The sequence below is a fragment of the Pteronotus mesoamericanus genome, unplaced genomic scaffold (assembly GCF_021234165.1).
Source record: "Pteronotus mesoamericanus isolate MK-2021 breed Mesoamerican mustached bat unplaced genomic scaffold, CSHL_Meso_final contig_56, whole genome shotgun sequence".
NCBI classification, from domain to species: domain Eukaryota; kingdom Metazoa; phylum Chordata; class Mammalia; order Chiroptera; family Mormoopidae; genus Pteronotus; species Pteronotus mesoamericanus.
In genome coordinates, this window is record NW_026555201.1 from 15,199,492 (window position 1) to 15,214,890 (window position 15,399).

Here is a 15,399-nt window from a genome sequence, read left to right on the forward strand (position 1 = left end):
ACCAGAGTGGGAGGAGAGAGCTTGCTAGCCAGGGCCCTGAGGACAATGAGGTGCGCTCACTTTCTCTCTCTCTCTAGTGTTCCCCATTTGTTGGCATAAATCTTCATTGTGTTTCAATTTGGCTTTTAACAGATCATCCGGAAAAATCAGGCCTCCAGACAGCAACCCTTATCTGCCCACCATCCTGAGAATTAAGTAAGTAGGGCTTGCTCAGATAAGTCAATTAAAGCTGGAATTTTTGTGACTATGAGCTATGCGGTTTTAGGGTGTCCTAGGGAGACTTGAAAGTCCCAAAAGACAGATAACCCTGCCCTTGGAAGCCACAAGTGCCCCAGTCACCTCTACTGCCTCTGCCTCCTAGACACCAGGTGCATCTTCCTTAGAGAGGCCCCTCAGCTAACTTTTAAAATCAACATTATCTATGAAACAAGAAGGGTGAGAAGACATAATAAGCCTTGAATTCTCTGACCCCTCCTCTGAACATCATTTAAACTGAACCCTTGCAATCATGTGAGCCTTCACACAGGAGTAGCAGCCCCCAGACTTGCTCTGGCCCTTCTCTACCCTTTGAGAAACTCGGCTGTGGCCATAAGCAAGAGCATGAGTAAGGCCTGGGCAACACCCAGAGCTAGAAACCCATGCTTCAGGGGTCGGAGAGAAAGGGGCCCAGGCCGCCCGGCAGGAGCACAGAGGCTGGCAGAAGCCCACCGCCAGCTTCTACTCTCCCTTGTTACTGTGGCACTGGGCCAAGAGGAGAGACAGAGAACAAGGGAGGTAAGGACCAGGACCCCATACACACCAAGCCTGGCTATGGTCAGGTCAACCCAAGGCACCCTCAGGGTCTCCAGCTCAGGGAACTGGTGACACTACAGAAGGCCAGTGCCTTCGTTCCCTAAGCAGAAGTCGTAGAGGCTGATTCTCAGGCTGGGCAGGCCAGTGAGGTTGCCAGAGGAGAGCGTAGAACAGCAGGGAGATGACTACAGCAGTGAGGATCACCAGCGCCCTGCCTTGGCCTTGGGATGGTCATCTTCTCCTGCTCGTTCCAGGGCTGCCCTCCCAGACACAGTACTGGAGGCTGGAAGTCCAAAATCATGGTACTGGCAGATTTGGTGTCTGGTAAGGCCCACTTTCAGGTTCATTGATGGCGTCTTTTAGCTGTTTCTTCGCATAGTGAAAGGGATATTTTTACTTTCTAATCATCTTTTTCTTAAGAATATTTATCAAAATATTTACTTATCTTACAAAATAAATATCTTACAAAAATTCAACACGACTCTGTAAAAAACAACAATTGAGATTTTAGTTTAAGAAAATATATCTAGTTCAACTGATAAAATACTATTACTTTTATGAGAGAGAAAGAGAGAGAGAGAGATAAACTAGGAACTTATTACTTTTCTCGATCTCAACCTAGGGGAAGTGTCATGGGAAAGCTGAAAGCAGGTGAGAACTTTGCAAAATGGCTTGCATAGTGATGGCGAAGTGAGAATATGCAGGAAGCCAAGAACCTGAGTTTGTCACATGTCCTCTTGACAGTATTCTCTACAGGACTAGTGAGATGGATATATAGCAGCACGCCTTACAAGGTGACTTTGGACATGTATATGTATATATCTTCACCATTATTTCAGGTTTGAACCTAATACGTAACCAGAAAAAAAAAATGCGGGACACGGAACGATATACAAGAGGTGCTAACTGCGCTTTTTGTTGTTTTTTTCTTTGTTTGTTTGTTTAATAAGAGTGCGAATAATAAACACCAGTAAGCCTCCAGTACCTAATTTCACCAGGATTCGGGGTTTATGCTTTGACCCATGACATGCCAGAAGCTATAGTGAGTGCACTGGAAGAAGAGTCATGGGCTGATAACCTGCTTCTGCCGTTCACCAAGTATGACCAGAGTCAGGCAATTGCTTCATTGATTTTTTGTTTCATTGGCTTTTAAAAAGTAGTTTTATTAGCTATCTTTTTGTTTTTAAGTAAAAGAAGTATAGCTCAAAATAGCTCTATAAAAATAAAGAATATTTGCTTCCATTTGGCTGCTTCTAGAGGGGAAAAACTTGTTTTGGGGTCCCTCTCACTCTCTTCCCTAACCCTCACTGCTTTCCTCTCTGCAATATTATGCAGAATAGTGGTGAAATTAATCACATCCCGTATGTGGCAAGGGGAAGGTGCTGCTGTCAGCTCCAACCTTAAATTCATTATCACAGAGAAGGGAGGATAAATTCTCTGTCTCCGAGAGTCCACGTGTCTGAATTCAGCTGTTAGAATTCCATGCCCATTCCTGAATCAGTCTCGATGGCGAGGGTGCACACAAGCCTGCATGGTCTGGGCACCCCTATGGCCCAAGCAGCGCACATTTTCATTTCAGTCCTGAAGAACCCATGGACTAGAGGAGTGGTTTCCCAAAGGAAAAAGAGAGTGAGCCAAACGTTCAGAATTATAAGTGAGAACTGTTTGTAATTAATGCCCAACTCATAACAAATCAAATGTGATAGTGGAACAGAGATGTGTTCAGACATGTGAGACTCTTCACATGTATTTAGTGCATGCTGCTTTCCAGAAACTATTGGAGATATTTTAGATTTTTTTTAAAAAGGGGTAAACTAAGAACAAGAAAACATGGGAACAAGGAACCAGGGGTCCCGACAGAGGTAAAAAGAATCCCCACCGTGTTGGCAAAGGGCAGTCCCATCAGAGTTCTACACAGCTCTCTTGGGGAGGTTGCTTGGGGAGGGTTACTGAGCAAATTAATAAAACATATAGTGTACAGGAGGAACTTGAGAAGAATTTGACAACTCTGTCAGAAAATTTTGAACTAAATTCATAAATAATACATGGGAAATAGAGTAAAATAAAAAAAATGAGATAGTTAATACATATCAGGGATAAGACTAAAACATTTTTAAACTAAGGAAAAATAATCCTAGTTACCACATGGCTTTGCTGTGAATAATATTACATAGTTACAATTATGCAAATACTGACTAATGAGTGAACCAAAAAGGTGATATAAATATATATAACTATAATGGAAGGATGAGGGAAAAAGAAAGAGATATCGATAAGGGAAATGTAAAAAAGTTCATCTCTCTTTGTAATAAGGGATGATGCTTAAAACTGAAAAATAAATAAGACTAATCCTGTTGTTTACAATATGGAAGTAAACATACAAACAACCTTGAAGACTTGAAAACAAAAGCCTTGACAGTGATTACTTACGAGGAATAGGAATCAGAAAAGGGACTAAAAACGATGTTTTCAATGATAAATCATAACTGTTTAAACTGAAAACATGCATTATTTTGATTATATATAATGTATATACTATATAACACACTTATATCTTTTATAAAGATAAAAATTGAAATTATAATAATAGAAACATTACAATGAAAAAATAGATAAGCTTAGAGACTAAGGAAAGAGAATTTTCCAAGATAGTGTAAAAGTTTACTTGTGACGATTGATTAAGAAAAAAGAAATATTCTTTTTCATGCCTTTTCTTTATTTCAACTCCCATGCTACTTGAGAAGTACACATAATATTTCTATATTTGCTTTGACAAACTCTGCTTTTAACTTCTAAGGACAAATATCTTTTAAAAATCTACAATTATTTTACTTTATGGTTTCTCTATGATAATATTCTAATGAATTGTGGTTACATCATTATTATTTATACTACAAAGAGTTCATGTAACATTGCATTTAATAGTGTCATTTTAATTAGAACTATAAAAGATTACTTAAATCGAAGTCCACAGCAGTGAAGTTTCCAGAGAAAGACATTTCATTTTCATATCCTTCTTGGAATTTCATGCTTCCCAACATAGGCACCAAGGAAATTTTTTTCGCAATAAGCTCAGTAGTAATTTGGAAGGAACTGTTAGAGCCCATGGCCAATCGCCTAATTGAGACCTTGCAATTAGATCATTTGTGCAAGGGTTTGTACTTAATTTTCAGGAATTTGTTTTTTATAGGAAATTCAGTTGTACTTATCTCAGACATAAAGAGGCAGAATAATAAAAGGTCACATGCTCAGGAGCCAGGTTTCCTGCTATAAAAAATCACAACTCTGTCCCTTATTAGCTCTGAGAATTTGGACAAGTTCTTTAACTCTTTGTAACTCAGTTTTCTCATCTGTAAAATAGGAATTAATATTTTTGTGAAGGTCAAATGTTTATACAGGTAAAGCACTAAAGCAGTGCCTAGCATAAGAACTGCTTTTAAAATCATTTCTTTGAGTAAAAAGTGGACATTGGTTTATTGTCCATGTGAGACAAAATAATTTTAAATACTGCACTATGAATTGCTATATATATATATTACTTTTCAGTCCACGTCCTGGTGGTATTTATGCAAAGTTTCAAGAAGAGATAGAGAGGGATGGTTAAGTCTTAAATTGAAATAAAAAAACACAGATTAAAACACAAAAAATGTAAATTCCTCATAGGAAAAAATCATGATCCCTGTTTCAGTGTTTAAAGAATTGTTCACTTTATGGATGGAGTCTTTACCCAACCTCAGTGCAGTGATTCAAAAGGAGGAGACACTAGGAAGTCAATAGGAGCAACAGCATGGTTTAAAATAAAAGAAAAAACGTGGCTTCCTCAATAGTAATGTCAGCCCTGCTCTAATGGGATAATTCACCAGGAAGCAATAGGCACCCCCGAGATTCATGTAAAGTGAGCCAGTGTCACCTTCAGCAAGGACAGCAGGCAGCACCACGGCCACAGGGAAGTGAGGAAGGTAGGTCACCATCAGTGAATCAGAAGCAAACATTACTGGCAGTGTTGACAATGTTTCCGTAACTTGGGGACTCCATTAAGAGAAAGAAGGGACCTGGAGCTGGACTAGTAGTGTGACTCCAGAAGGACATATGGGCGCCCTGGCTGGTGCAGCTCAGTGGATTGAGCACCAGATTGCAAACCAAAGAGTCGCCAGTGGGACTCCCAGGCAGGGCACATGCCTGGGTTGCGGGCCAGGTCCCAGGTTGGGGGCTCGCAACAGGCAGCCACACATTGATGCTTCTCTTCTCTCTTTCTCCCTCCCTTGCATCTTCTCTAAAAATAAATAAATAAAATATTTGTTTTAAAAAGAGCTTACGGGGATGCAGGCAGGGAACATCTGAGCTAAGACTCTTTTTTAGAACACTTTTATTGTAACTATATCCCCTAGTTTTTCTTTTCACTAACTGGATCGCATTGGGAAATGTGGATGACACAATTACTATAAAGAAATATCAAATATATTAGGTAAATTATTTGCATGAAGTATATTCTGTCTATAAAGCAACATACTTTTATCTGGGGATACAAAAAAACCTATTTGTACTTTGTTTACAGATTTGGTCTACAAAAGACATTATTTTTACTTTAGGTAAATTTTCTCTTTAGCTCTTATGTCTATATATCTATGTGTATTCAAATGTATACATGTTCAATATTGTTCATTTCACAAATAATTTTAAAGTGCTAATGGGTTACAGTCTATATGGTTTATTATAATTCACCAGTAGAATCATTGATAAGAAAGATATAAGAGATCATCCATTGTCAGAACTTTTTTTTCTTTTTTTTAAATTGTTCAAATACATTTGTCTCCATTTTCCCACCACCACTTTCCCCTCCCCCCGCCCAACTCCCTCCCTCAATCCTTTCCCATATTGGCTTTGTCCATGCGTCTGCCACACGTTTCTTGACTTGACCCTTCCCTACCCGCCCTCTTCCCTCTTGATTCTGTTGGTTTCTTTTTTCTTTCAATATTGCTAGTAATATCTTTCTTGCTTGTTTGTTTTGTTTGTTGGTTAGGTTCCACTTACAGGTGCGATCATATGGTATTTATCTTTTGCCCCCCCGGCTTATTTCACTTAGCATAATGCTCTCCAGTTCCTCCATGCTGTCACGAAGGGTAGTAGCTCTTTCTTTCTGCTGCATAGTATTATTCCACTGTGTAAATGTACCATAGTTTTTTGACCCACTCATTTACTGAGGTTGCTTCCAGCACTTGGTTATAATAAATTGTCTGCTATGAACATTGGGGTGCATAGGTTCTTTTGAATTGGTGTTTTGGGATTCTTAGAGTGTAATCTCAGTAGTGGAATCTCTGAGTCAAAAGGCAGTTCCATTTTTAGTGTTTTGAGAAAATTCCAAACTGTTTTCCACAGTGGTCACACCAGTCTGCATTCCCACCAACAGTGTACTAGGGTTCCCTTTTCTCCACAACCTTGCCAGCACCCGTTGTGTGTTGATCTGTTTATGATGGCCATTCTGACTGGTGTGAAGTGGTATCTCATTGTGGTTTTAATTTGCATTTCTCTGATGGCTAGTGTTGCTGAGCATCCTTTCATATGTCTCTGGGCCCTCTGAATCTCTTCCTTGGAGGAGTGTCTATCCAGATCCTTTGCCTCTCTTTTAATTGGATTGTTTGTCTTCTTGGAGTAGAGTCATGTGAGTTCTTTATATATTTTGGAGATCAAATCCTTGTCTGATGTATCATTGGCAAATATGTTTTCCCATATGGTTGGTTCCCTGTTCATTTTGTTGTTTTCTTTAGCAATGCAGAAGCTTCTTATTTTGATGAGGTCCCACTTGTTTATTCTTTCCTTTATGTCCCTTGCTTTAGGGGATGTATTGACAAAAATATTGCTGTGTGGGATGGATATCTGAGAGTTTTCTGCCTATATTCTCCTCTATGTCTTTTATGGTGTTGCAACTTATACTCATGTCTTTTTATCCATCTTGAGTTTATTTTTGTGTATGGTGTCATTTGGTGGTGGAATTTCATTTTTTTGCATGTAGCTGTCCAGCTCTCCCAACACCATATGTTGAAGAGGCTGTTTTTACTCCAATTTATGCTTCTACCCCCTTTGACAAATATTAATTGACCATAGAGACATGGGTTTATTTCTGAGCTTTCTATTCTGTTCCACTGATCTATCTGTCTATTCTTGTGCCAGTACCAGACTGTTTTGATTACAATGGCCTTATAATATAGTTTTATGTTCAGTATTGTGATCTTTCTTACTTTGTTTTTCTTTCTCAAAATTGCTGTGACTATTCAGGGTCATTTATGGTTCCATATAAATTTTTGAAATATCTGTTCCATGTCTGTGAAATGTGTCATTGGTATTTTAATAGGGATTGCGTTGAATCTATAAATTGCTTTGGGTAGTATGGACATTTTGACTATGTTAATTCTTCCAATCCATGAACACAGTATATGCTCCCATTTATTTGTGTCTTCCTTAATTTCTTTCTTCAGTGTTGTATAGTTTTTTGCATACAGGTCTTTTACCTCCTTGGTTAAATTTATTCCTAGGTACTTTATTTTTCTTGTTGCTATAGGAAATGGGAATCTTTTCTCTGATTACTGCTTCTGATATTTCATTGTTGGTGTACAAAAGTGCCTTCAATTTCTGAATATTGACTTGCATCCCACTCTTTTGCCAAATTCACATAATAGTTCGAGTAGTTTTTTGGTGGAGTCTATAGGATTTTCTATGTACACTATCATGTCATCTGCAAACAATGATAGTTTTACTTCCTCCTTTCCAATTTGGATGCCTTTTATTTCTTTTTCTTGTCTGATCACTGTGGCTAGGACTTCCAATACTATGTTGAATAGAAGTGGTGAAAGCAGACATCCTTTTCTTGTTCCCAATCTTAGTGGTAAAGCTTTTAGTTTTTGCCCATTGAGTATGATGTTGGTTGTAGGTTTTTCATATATTGCCTTTATTATGTTGAAGCATACCCCCTTTATTCCCATTTTGCTGAGTGTTTTTATCATAAATTGGTGCTGTACCTTATCAAACACTTTTTCCACATCTATTGGGATGATCATGTGGTTTTTGTCTTTCCTTTTGTTTATGTGATGTATTACTTTTATTGTTCTGTGAATATTGAACCATCCTTGCATCCCTGGGATGAATCCCACTTGACCATAGTGAATGATCCCTTTAATGTATTGCTGGATGCAGTTTACCAATATTTTGTTGAGGATTTTAGCATCTATGTTTATAAGCAATATTGGTCTGTAGTTTTCTTTCTTTGTAGTGTCTTTATCTGGTTTTGGGATTAGGATGATGCTGGCTTCATAAAAAAGAGTTTGATAGTCTTCCCTATCTTGGATTTTTTGGAGTAATCTGAGAAGGACAGAAGTTAGCTCATCCTTAAAAGTTTTGTAAAATTCCCCTGTGATATTATCTAGTCCAGAGCTTTTGTGTGCTGGGAGTTTCTTGATTACTGCTTCAATTTCACCAGCTGTTATCAGTTGTTTATGCTTTCTGCTTCTTCTTCATTCAGTGTTGGAAGGTTATGCTTTTTCTAGAAATTTGTCCATTTCATCAAGGTTTTCAAATTTCTTGGCATATAATTGCTCATAGCAACTTCTTATAACCCTTTGTCCTTCCATGGTATCAGTTGTTATTTCTCCTCTTTCATTTCTGATATTATTTATTTGGGTCCCCTTCCTTTTTTTCTTGATGAGTCTGCTTAAAGGCTTGTCGATTTTGTCTCTCTTTTCAAAGAAACAACTCCTGGATTGGTTGATCCTTTGAATTGTTTTTCAGTCTTTATGTCATTCAGTTCTGCTCTGATCTTGATTATTTCCTTCCTTCTACTTGCTTTGGGATTTGTTTGTTGTTGTTTCTCCAGTTCTTGAAATTGTAGGATTACAAGGTCATTTATTTTAAATATTTCTATCTTTCTTAGGTAGACCTGTGTTGCTATGAACTTCCCTCTCAAGACTGCTTTTGCTGTGTCCCATAGCTGTTGGACTGTTGTGTGTTCATTTTCATTAGTTTCCAGAAACTTTTGGATTTCTTCTCTTACTTCATTATTGACCCATTCATTGTTTAATAGTGTGCTATTCAGTCTCCATGAGTTTTGAATGTTTTTGAGGTTTTCCTCTGAGGTTGGTTTCCAGTTTCAAGCCCTTGTGGTCCGAGAAAATGCTTGCAATGATTTCAATTTTTCTGAATTTGTTGAGACTTGTTTTGTGTCCTGTCAGGAGGTCTATCTTTGAAAATGTTCCATGTGCTTTTGAAAAGAATGAGTATTTTGCTTCTTTGGGATGAAAGGTTCTATATACGTCAGTTAAGCTCATTTGATCTAATGTATCATTAAATTCCAAATATCCTTGTTTATGTTTTGTTTGGAAGATCTATCTATTTATGACAGTGGGATGTTAAAATCCCCTAGTATCATGCGTTGCTGTCCATATATTTCTCGGAGTCCTCCAAGATTTTCCTTATATATTTGGGTGCTCCTATGTTGAATGCTTATATGTTTACAGTGGTTATGTATTCTTGATGGATTCTTCCTTTGAGTATTATGAAGTGTCCTTCTGGGTCCCTTTTTATGGACTTTGTTTTTAAACATATTTTGTCTGATATAAGTATTGCTACCCCTGCTTTTTTTTTCCTGTCCATTTGCTTGGAATATTTTTTTTCTATCCTTTTACTTTCAACCTGTGTAGGTCCTTTGTTCTGAGATGGGTCTCTTGTAGGCAGCATATATGTGGGTCATATTTCTTATCCATTCAGCTATCCTGTGTCTTTTGATTAGGACATTTAGTCCATTTACATTTAAAGTTATTATTGATAGGTACTTATTCATTTTCTCCCTTGGTACCTGTGTTCTTTTCTTTCTCACTGTTTTTCTTCATCTTCTTAAACCAGTGCCTTTAGCATACGTTTCTGTGCTGGTTTGGTGGAGATGTATTCTTTTAGCCTTCTTTTGTCTTGGAAACTCTTTATTTCACCTTCCATTTTAATGGAGAGCCTCGTTGGGTAGAGCAGTCTTGGTTACAGGCCTTTGCTTTTCATTACTGGAATATTTCTTGTCATTCCCTTCTGGCTTGCAGTGTTTCTGTTGAGAAGCCAGCTGCTGCCTTATCAGGCTCCCTTGTATGTTACTACCTGTTTCTCCATTGCTGCCTTTAGGATTCTCTGTTTATCTTTGATATTTGCCATTTTAGTGATGATGTGTCTTCGAGTGGGCCTCATTGGCTTACTCTTGAATGGGGCCCTCTGTGCTTCCTGGACTTTTGTGACTTCTCAAATTAGGGAAGTTTTCCATCATTATTTTTTCAAACAGGTTCTCTATGCCTTGCTCCTCTTCTTCACCTTCTGGTATCCCTATTATACAGATATTATTATGTTTCATGTTGTCCTGCATTTCCCCAAATGCCTCTTCATTCTTTTTGAGTCTTTTTTCATTTTCTTGCTCTTCCTGGGAGCTTTTTTCTACCTTGTCCTCCAGATCGCTGATTCGATCCACTGCTTCATCTAGCCTGATTTAGATTCCTTGTACTGTGTTCTTCAATTCAGAAATTGTGTTCTTCATTTCCTCTTGTCTCTTCTTGATATGTTCTATGTCCTTTTTCATGCTGATATAGTTTGGGTAAGTTCCTCATAGTTTCCCTGTGGTTTTTCATAATTCTCTTTGAGCTCACTGAGCTTGTTGAGCTTCCTCAGAACCATTGTTTTGAATTCAATATCTGATAGTTTACTTGCCTCTGTTTCATTTAGTTCTCTATGTGAGGATTCCTCCTTCCCCTCAATTGGGGGGTGTTTCTTTTTCTTCCCATTATTTGTGAGACTCTTCTTTTTTTGCTTCTGCTTCTTAAATTGATCTGTCTTGATTTCCTGACTTTGTGGTATGAACTTCTATGGCAGTAGCTGGCTCTTTTTTTTTCCTTACTGGGTCTGCCTCTGATGATGTCAGATGTTGATACTGTCTGACCTTAGGCAGTCTGTCAAGGCTTCCAGGAATCTACTGTCTGTGTCTGTCTCCTGCAATTGTTAATCTAGTCACTCTGTCCTCAGCTGTCAGGCTTAGACATCACAGAGCGAGGCAGTGCCTTCTGAGGGCGGACCTGTTGTGTTCTTACAGTCTGCTGCCACTCAGGGGTGTGTTCTGCCTGAGCTAGGTGGAAGCTGAGGAGTAGGGGAGAAGTCAGCACCGGGATCCTCCCGGCTACTCCCTCAATTCTCTCCCCAATGCCTCCAATCTCCAGTCTCTCCTCAAGCATCTCTAGACAGCTCTGTGTCCCCTACGGATCTGTCGGCCTATCTGTACCAGCCGCTCAGTACTCAGCACCTAGCCTGTGCTCAACTCCTGGCTGGGGCAGAGTGTACTGAGGGCAGGGCTATTGTTTCCTATCCTGCTGCTGCTACTCTGGGGCATGGCCCATTTTCAGAACTTTTTAAACGAGCCCTTTCAAATAGTATTATAAAGGTCACTAGGGTGAAGATTTGCCATTGGAAATAATTTACAAAAACAGAGTTCGGAAGTGCAATGGATTGAATGTTTCTGTCCCTCAGAACCCATATGTTGAACTCTTAACCCTCAGTGTGCTATATTAAGAGGTGGGGCTTCTGGGAAGTGATTAGTTCACTAGGCAAAGCAGTCATGCATAGGATTTGTGCCCTTATAGAAAAGGCTTCACAGAGCTTCCTCACTCCTTCTGCCATGTAAGCACACAGCAAAAAACATCTATAAACCAGGAAGCAGGCTCTCACCAGTTACCGTATCTGCCAGAACCTTGATCTTGGACTTCTCAGACTCCAAAACTGTGAGAAATAAATGCTTGTTGTATATAAGCCAAACCAGTCTATGGTATTCTGTTATAGCAGCTCAAACAGACTAAGAGAAGGAAAAGTGAAATAGTAAAAATAAATAAATAAATGAATGAATAAATATACACATACATATACACATGTAATTGTGCTTCTAAAAAGTTACAGGTATATGTGTATGTGTATGAACATGTCTGTTTGTGTTTAATGTTATTGTCAGTCTGAGGAACTACTATCTTCCATTCATGCCATTTCCTGTACCTAATGATGCATATTCACTGAAAAAGCTGACATTGCACAGTTGGCTTGAAATTTTCAATTCATCACAGTGTAAAACCTTAAAGTTCAGATCTGTTTCCACAGCAACCACAGTGTAGCTCCTCAAGCATGTTAGATTTTTTTATGGTCTTAACCTACATGTTTGCAGAAGGCTTGCTTATCTTTGAGGCAGCATTTATATGTTATATTGATTATGTAAGCCTATGCTTCTGCTTTTTTTTCTGCATTTGAAAATTCAATGACAATTTTACATATGAGCAATTTTTGAGCTATAAATTGGGATAAAAACATAATTGTGAGCAACTGGGTATTCAGCTATATTTTATATGAAACAATTGGTTAGCTCTTTGAAAAATTTGAGGATTTTACAATTCATCTGTGAAAACAAATCTGATCCAAGTTTTGAGAGCTCTTCTCTCCACTCCTCCACATGTTATTCCACATGGGCCCAGTGGGTAATCATAGCTATTGCTGGATGATGGCTTGATGGCTGTCTCATGAGTTTACACAACTAAATGTCTTGTGTGTACTGTGGCTCATGACCTCTTAGTCCCTCTTCTCTAATCATCTAAATCTCCTGGCTTCCTACAAACTGCATCAACCTGAGTCTGTTGCACTTATTACTTTTGTATGGGGCTACTTTTATCCTCCAGAGTGGATAAAAATAAAACCTGTTTTTACACACACACACACACACACACACACACAAATTAAAGAAAGAGGATAAACTAAATTTAATCCTTAACAGAGCTAGTCAAGAAAATGACTTTCCAAGGATTTAGGGGAAATATTTTATAAACTTAAGAAAAAAGTAACATTAGGTTGCTTGCTGAAATATCAGTTGCTTGCTTCCTAAAGAGTGATATCTTGCTTTGATTTTTATGATCAGATTTTAAAGACACAGTTTTTACTCAGATTATGTTCACTATGTACTCACAACGCTTAAAGTTCCCAAGTTTTAGTATCATGTTTGGGCTTAATTGATTATAATCAGATTACAAAATCTCTTCTGATAGTTTTTTTTTTTCTTATTTCCATGAAACAGCTGCTATTTACCATTTGGAGTTCATTTTGTGTAAATCTATTGCCCCCCACACATACACGCACTGATTTTCTCTTGAATGGTCCAACCTAATGGTAAAAGAATATATGAAACCAATGTCTGGCCAATGTATTGCCCTAAAACAAATATTTTCATTTCATGTGTCCAAATAATCCTGTTCTTTGCATAAATACATCATTTTTACACAAAATTACTAGTCAAAATCATTCAAGTATACAGCCTTGCAACTCTGTAAAATTATGGTTCATAAATGCATGGGACTTTTCAGTGATTCTTGGTAATTCACCTATTTATGGCCACTTATGTTCATTCACATAACTCAGAACAAGTATCAAAATCTTCCACATCCCCCTTTGGCTTTTTAAGCCTTCTCCTTTACCATAAAAACCTCTTTTCTATTTCACACGAGAAATGGGTGTCATCAGGGAGACGCACAGCATCAGCTGCTTAATCCTATCCAACCTACAAATATTTGTATACCAATAATTTTTTCCTCTTGTCGCAGAATTAATGAATGTATCTATTCTAAAATATGACACCTCTATTCTGCGTACTGCAATCATTCCCACTTAATTGACCTTGGGAATTTCCTTCAGCCATAAATCTTGTCCTATATTGACAGTCTTTTTTCCCATGGTTAGTTTCTTCCCCTATGCTTAGAAAATGCTTCTTCTTCACCTTGAAACCTAAATTAAATTAAATAAATTTAAAAATTTACATTCGAATTTCTTTCTACCTATTATTTATTTTTTCCTTTCACTTCTAGATAATCCCTCCTATACTGATGGGCATTAGGCTGTTTCCAAACCTTGGCTTTTATAAATAGTGCTGCTATAAACATAAGGTTGCAAATATTTTTTTGTATTGGTATTTCAAGATCCTTAGGCTATATTACTGGAAGTGGAATCGATGGGTCAAAAGGGCAGTTTCATTTTTAATTTTTTAAGGATGCCCTATATTGTTTTCCACAGTGGCTGCACCAATCTGCATCCCCACCAACAGTGCACTAGGGTTTCCTTTTCCCCACATCCTTACCAGCACTTGTTGTTTGTTGATCTATTGATGATAGCCATTCTGACAGGTGTAAGATGATATCTTATTGTGGTTTGAATTTGCATTTCTTTGATGATTATTGACTTTGAACATCTTTTCATATGCCTATTGACCATCTGTATGTCCTCTCTGGAGAAGTGTCTATTCAGGTTCTAAGTTTCTCTAATTCTGAATAGACCAGTCATTGGATGTGGGCTGCCTAGTCTGCCCCAACTGAGGAGAATGCATCACTTTGAGTTAAGAAGCACCTCTTGTCAATGGAAAGCTGTGAGCCATCATCATTCATACTCCTTGTTGCTGGAGGAATGGGCTAGGCCATTTACCCTGGCAAGGACTGTTCAATTTTCTGGTGAATGACTCATTTCTCTCTTCCACTATAAATGCTATCTTTTTAAGTGCCCAAACCTCACATGAAACAGCAAACTCTCAAACTCCTTATGACCACCAGACCACCAGTTAATCCACTCATTCTAGAACAAAAAGTTCTTTCAAAAATCACAATTATGACTTATTTAAATACTTCTTGTGTCCTAATCACCAACTGACTAAATCACAAACTTCTATCCCATCATATGTAAAGTTCTCTGAGGCTTGCCTTCCCTGTTATGCCTTCCTGTTCGTCATGCCATTTTTTTCTTACCTTTTTTATACCCAAGACAACAATGACCTTGTAGTAATCACTCTTTTGCACATTCCCTCTGTCTAGAACTGAAAATCTTCTCCTCTTTCTTGAAGCATCATAAAGCTCCATTGTAAAGACTCTTCCAGCATCCTCGGGCAAGATCCAACACAGTCGCTGTTGCGTTTTCATTGCCATGTTCATTAACACTATTAGAATACTCAATGTTGTATTTCCATAAACTGCTTAAATGATGCTCTGCCTTCCTATCTTAATCTCTGTAACATCAGCGTCTCCCATATTTGCTGACACATAGTACTTACTAGACATAAGTTCGTTGAATGAATAAATAAAAAAATAACCTAGTTGGTTTGTCATACCATGTACATTTAAATATCAAGTGAGCAAATATGGCAAATATACTCAAGAGATTTTTGTAGGAGTATGTATCAAACATACTTTCTCTGTTTTGATTTTGTTTGTATTCCTTTTCTTACCCATCGCTGAGAAAGCTGGAGAATCTGTTGTTTCCACCTACATTTCCTCAGATGCCTGAAAATCACTAAATGTATGAATAATATTTTTTAAGCAATGATCTAGGTACAAATCACTATACCACATCATTAAAGGACTTTTCTAATATTATTTTTGTTGTGTTATAATCCCTGATTCATTTATTCCTCCTTATAAATGCCCTATACTTATGCTCATGTATATTTTTTGTTTTGATCATTGTATAACTGTTTGGATATCTGTGATTTTTAACATATTTATTTATAATATAAAATAATAAAATATTATA

At 37.7% G+C, this 15,399-nt stretch overlaps 1 pseudogene; it reads right to left on the minus strand.

Moving 5' to 3' along the window:
- Nucleotides 1-483: 483 nt before the first annotated feature.
- Nucleotides 484-14,795, minus strand: LOC129076000 (transmembrane protein 140-like; annotated as a pseudogene).
- Nucleotides 14,796-15,399: the final 604 nt, after the last annotated feature.